We start from the raw sequence: 6,496 nt of genomic DNA, 5'->3' as shown, positions 1-6,496 counted from the left end.
CCAAATTATTAGACATATTTGCAAACTGAAAATCTGACCTTAAGTAATTATTAATGAACAAACAAATATATATCCCTCGTATTTTGTTTGTTTGAAATGGAGTCTTGCTCTGTCGCCCAGGCTGGAGTGCAGTGATGGGATTTTTTCTCACTGCAGCTTCCACCTCCTGGTCTCAAGCAATTCTCTTGCGTTAGCCTCCCAAGCAGCTGGGACTACAGGCATGTGCCACCATGCCCAGCTAATTTTTTGTATTTTTAGTAGAGATGGGTTTTATCATATTGGCCAGGCTGGTCTCGAATTCCTGACCTCAAGTGATCCACCTCCTTGGCCTCACAGAGTGCTGGGATTACAGGTGTGAGTCACTGCACCTGACCTATCCCTCGTGTTTTGAAAAGAAAATCTATTCAGAAACTTTAAGCTGGATGAAACTGAAGGAAGTTAATTTTAATTCTTAGTATCTGGCTGGAATTTTAACCACATTTAGTGCTGTTTAATAGAACTTTCTGCCTAATGGAAATGCTTTATATCTGATGTCCAGTATGGTAGCCACTCATCACATGAGGCTATTGAACAATTGAAATTTGGCTACCATGACTGAGGGAACTAAATTTTATTTTATTTTCATTAATTTGAATTGAAATAGTCCTCTGTAGCTCATGGCTAATGTTCTGGACAGCAAATAATTAGTTATCTGTGGTACAGTCAGCTATTTATACTTCTGCACTTTTGGTGTTAAGTAATAATTGCTCTTGGTAGAAACTCAAGGAATGCTAATACTTTGACATTATCTTACACTTGACCAGCAATGTGTGGTTGTTTCATTTGCTAATATTGCTTATCTCCAGAAAAGCTAGCAATTCAATTGGTGACAACAAAATTTATTTACTTTAATTGACACTTCTTTTCTCATTAAAGAAGTTACTCTTTTATGTAAGTTGAATAGAGTTTTATGTTTATTCCCTTACATTTTTTTATTCCTATATTGTGTCTGTTTCCGTTTGCCTGATATTTTTCTTCATGTATTCAAATACTAATTTCACTAGTTAAAAAATAAGTCAGATGCAGTTACAGTTCTTGTTCTATAAGTAATGACAATACTTCTTATTTTCCTTGAAAATGAAAGAAAGAGAGCTGTAAAGATGATGACCAAGTAAGAAGTTTGCAGTCAGGGACATTTTTGATAGTTAAGTGGGATGCTTGTATTTTGCCTGATCCAGGGAGGTTTCTCTGAGCCTTTAGTGGAGCAAATGTTTCCATCAGTTTTTTTTTTTTTTAATACTTTAAGTTTTAGGGCACATGTACACAACGTGCAGGTTTGTTACATCTGTCGTATGAGCATGGGTTGAGCTTATCAAACAGGAACTTTGTTATATATTGCCTTGGTTGCTTTAAACACTTTTTCTCAATAACTACTTTGTCTTTATCAACCTTCTTTAGTTTTTTGTCTTATTAAGGAGATTGCAAACTCATAAATTAATCTTTTTCTTCCTAAAGATTATTTTTGAAGGGACTCTTTAGAGCCAGAGAAGTTTTATTGCCCTTGATCACCTCTGGGTCTATGCCTGTGGACAGACCCAATCCAGAAAGCTTTGCTCTGCAGACGAATTCCCTTGCACTAGTGGCCAGTGCATCGCCAAAGAATCTGTCTGTGACTCTCGGCAGGACTGCTCCGATGAGAGTGATGAAGACCCAGCAACTTGCTGTAAGTGAGTGAATGGCTTACTAGTTTACATGCTCTAATTCAAGACTGTTAGTTGGATTTAAAACAGTCTTTGTTTCTATCAAGGCAAAGGTAAGTCATATGTATGAAATGTGATAAATATGCATTATTGCTCTGAAACTATTAGTACTATGCCTTCAGGGATCTCTATTTTAACTTAATGTTTTGGTGCTTGTTGCAAAGTCTGCAACATCTCTCAATTTATTCTACAAATGAATAGTTGTGATTATTGTTGGCTGGGTGTGTGAAAGTGTGTGCTTTGATTAAAGAGAAGATGGGTGGTAGAAGGAAACTTTTTGTACCTTTGCCTTGGAGGCATATAGTATGGGTTGCTAACTTTTATTGTGTATGCTTTTTTCCTCTCTAGTCAATCATCTTGGAAGCTGTAGCTGGGAGGGATGAGTAGGAGGAGGGTGGCCCTTCCTCCAGGGCAGCTACCATGATTGTAGAAATCACTTCAGCCATCATGGCTGCCCTGGAGGAAGGGCCGCTCTCCTCTTACTTGCCTAGAAAACACTTCAGCCAACCGGGTGCAATTGCTCACACCTGTAATCGCAGCACTCTGGGAGGCCGAGGCAGGCAGATCACGAGGTCAGGAGTTCAAGACCAGCCTGGCCAACATAGTGAAACCCCCGTCTCTACTAAAAATACAAAAAATTAGCCAGGCGTGGTGGTGGGCACCTGTAATCACAGATACTTGGGAGGCTGAGGTAGGAGAACTGCCTGAACATGGGAGGTGGATGTTGCCATGAGCTGAGATCACGCCATTGCACTCCAGCCCAGGCGACAGTGTGAGACTCCGTCTGAAAAAAAAAAAAAAAAAAAAAAAGAAATCACTTCAGCCATGACTGGCGTTTGGGAGGGCCAAAGTGCCCCAACACCTTTCTTTCAGGCCTTTTCTGAAGAGTCTTTGATAGAAGTGATGACAAGAGATCCCATTGCTATTCAAGCATAGTCATAGTTCAACAAAAATATAATTTAATTTACAATCCACAGGATGATTCTCATATGAGGTAACTTAGCAACTGAGATCCCTGTGTCTCTTTAGAAAACATGAATTCCAAGGATATGAGTCCAATTTCTGTATCACAAACAGGTGGTTTTTAAAAGATATTAAAAATTTGACGTTTATTTTACTGCAGTGTCTTATTTTAGTGAGATGTTTTGTTGAGCAGAGGTGAAAATATTGTAATAAGATAAATGCCACCTTTTAAGTGAAAAGCTCTGTATAATTGGTTTCTCTTGGGAAGCTTGGATTTTATTAAGAGCAATGCGGAGGGACACAGGAGAGAGGAGATGAGAAAGTAAGGCTAAAATCCCCTTCTGCCATGTTCATCAACAGCAATCCACTTAATACTTCAGACTCCTAGCTTTAAACCAAGTAATCGGCTAACCAGTGTGAGCTCAACGGAGCTTTTGGGCTGCTCTCTTCTTTTGTTCAAAACAAGCGATGTAAGAGCAATTTATTTACTCCAATGTATGTGAAGTTTCTTTCTATGTTTTATTTAAATTTTTTACAGACAATTTCCTTCATTTCAGTTGGGGAAATATTTCTTTCTAACAGTTTCTATAATTCTTAATGTCAATAACTGAAGGAAAATATATTTCCTTTCTTTCCACGTATATAATTTTTTTTTTTTTTTTTTGAGACAGAGTCTTGCTCTGTCACCCAGGCTGGAGTGCAATGGCATGATCTCGGCTCACTACAACCTCCACTTCCCGGGATCAAGTGATTCTCCTGTCTCGGCCTCCAGAGTAGCTGGGATTACAAGCATGTGCCACCACACCCAGATAATTTTTGTATTTTTAGTAGTGACAGGTTTCATCATGTTGGCCAGGCTGGTCTTGAACTCCTGATCTCAGGTGATCCACCGGCCTCAGCCTCCCAAAGTGCTGGGATTACAGGCATGAGCCACTGCACCTGGGCACTTGTATATTTGGAAGCTTAGCTTTTTCCCCTCCATTATTTTCCCCGTAGTAAATCATACTTTATGTTCACCTTTAAAAAATTGTTTAACATTTGATTTTCGACATATTTTCTCATTTATTGAAGTTTCATTGATTATGTATATGACATTTTTCCAGTTCAGTAGCTCTTGATGCCATATTCTGCTATTTTCTTTGGGTGAATGCAGGAATGGGTAATTGTGTTTCTCAACAAAAACAGTGTTACTTATTAGTCTTTTAAGTTTTTAAATAGTGTAACCTCATTTGTCCAAAGAAAACCTGTCATGTTTGCATGATTGAGATTGACTTGATATAGGGAATATGTCATAAAAATGTAGCCATATTGCATACAGTATATATGTGTATTCATGTATCTTGATACCAAAATGAGTGTTTCATGTAAATATATATACAATTATTTATGCTGTGAAATTATATAGATTTGGATTATTAGAATTGATATAAATTTACACTATTTGCTGCACTAAAGTATTTAATATATTTTTGCATATAGACACGTGCATATGTATATTCTTACAAAATAAAAGAGGCTTTCCTTTGAAATTTAAAACCATATTGAAACATTTTACACATACGAAAACATTTGTGTTTTACAAATTTGAATTTGTAATATCAAGTTTTTTCATAAACGATTCTTCCTTGTTCATGAAGCACAAGAAAAATATCTTTATATTTTTTTTTATTGCACTTTAGAATGAATCTCTAGGAGGGTATAGCTTGTGCAGGCAGTTTGAATAGCACCAGGAATACTTACCAAATTCTGGAGAATGAGTAAATATGAACTCGTGAGGATTGTCGGTTGGTATTCCACAGCCAGTGTGCTTTTCCCCAAAGGCAGACTCACTCAGGTCTTCTCTCATTATCAAGTTGCTCTTACTTTTAGGTATTATTTTAATATATGGCATAACATAGCCTCCAGACCGGTGGCTTTTCAAAATCAGTTAATAAAAATGGCCTGTGGGTTTTGCTGCAACAGCAGACTCCATGGACCAGAGCATCAGCATTACCTGGGAACTTAGTGGAAATGCAGAACCTCAGGCCCTGGCCCAGCCTTACGGAACCAAAAGCTACATGGAACAAGGTCCCAGGTGATTTGTCTGCATATGAAACTTTGAGAACCACTGTACCAAAGAGGCTTCAGGAAGGAAGACAGCTAGGGGAAGAAACAGATGGCATCTAAAAAAATTGATAAAAACTAAAGGCAAACAAGTCAGAGTTCTCTCAGGGTAGAAGCAAAAACTCTCTTTACTTTGCTAGTCCTTAAGAGCATCAATATTAATAAAATATTTATAATGTGTATTTGTAATGTATATTAACACAATATTTATAATATAATCCTGTTAGAATCTAATATATTCTCATTAAATGAAATATTCCCCATTCATTTCCCATACATAGCTTTCTTTCTTATTTCACAGAGAGCTGATTAACTTCTGGAGGATTCATAAAATATTTTACTTTTCATGATCCAGAATTTTTCCCAGCTGCACAATGAAATTCTTTCTTGTCTGCTCATATGCTGTAGTGGTTAAATATGCAAGAGAAAGCTTTGTCATGATCTTAAAATATTACTTTAACTGATGAACTCTGAGTAAAATTTCTCTAAAACCAAACAATAGATTTTTGATGTTTATTAACATAATCCTGTATTAAATGAGGGCAGTTAAGATTAAAATATATCTGCACCCTCATGTTCATTGCAGCATTATTCAAAATATCCAGCCAAAACAACTGAAGTCTCTGAGAATGGATCAAACAAGTGTGGTGTGTGTGTGTGTGTATAAAATGTATATGTGTTCACAATGAAATATTATTCAGCAATAATGAAGAAAAAACTTGCTATTTGTGACAATGATGAGCCTGGAGGGGATTATGCAAAATGAAATAACCCAGACAGAGAAAGACAAATACAGCACGATCTCACTTATACATGGAACCTAAAAAAGTTGAATTTGTAGAAACAGAGAGTAGAATGGCAGTTGTCCAGGGCTGAGGCCTGGCCGAAATGGGGAGGTGTTGGTCAAAAGATACAAATTTTCACTTACAAGATAAATAAGTTCTGGGAGTCTAGTGTACAGCCTGGTGACTATAGTTAATAACACTGTATTGTATACTTGAAATTTGCTGAGAGTAGATCTGAAATGTTCTGATCACACACACAAAAGGTAACTATATGATGAAATGATGCTAATTAGCTTTACTGTGGTAATCCTTTCTCTATGTATATGTATATCAAAACATTACATTGCGTACCTTAGTTACAATTTTGTTTGTCACTTATACATCAATAAAGCTTAAAAAATTAATACATATATATGCAATATGTTTTAAAAATCTCTATCAAAATAATTAAAATACAACATGCCAAACATGTCCAAAGATACACATTGGATCCCTGAACAGTTTATACATGAAATAGATCTAATTTTCAGAGACACGCTACAACATGGATGAACCTTGAAATAAGCCAGAGACAAAAGGACACGTATTGTTTGGTCCCAGTTATATGAAGTACCTAAAGTAGGCAAACTCATAGAGACAGATAGTAAAATGGTGGTTGCCAGGGTTTGAGGGGAGGGGATATGGAAATTATTGCTTAATGGGGGTGAAGATTCAGTTTGCGAATGAAAAATTTCTGGAGATGGATGGTGGTAATGGTTGTACAACAATGGGAATGTACCTAATACCATAGAAGCTTACATTAAAAATTGTTAAAATGTTACATTTATGTCATGTATATTTTACCACAATAAAATACACATTTGGATTTATATATAAAATTTCAATAACTCATATAGAAAAAAAAAT

This window comes from Pan paniscus, chromosome 10, assembly GCF_029289425.2.
Source record: "Pan paniscus chromosome 10, NHGRI_mPanPan1-v2.0_pri, whole genome shotgun sequence".
Classification (NCBI taxonomy): domain Eukaryota; kingdom Metazoa; phylum Chordata; class Mammalia; order Primates; family Hominidae; genus Pan; species Pan paniscus.
Note: the sequence above shows the minus strand (reverse complement) of the source record.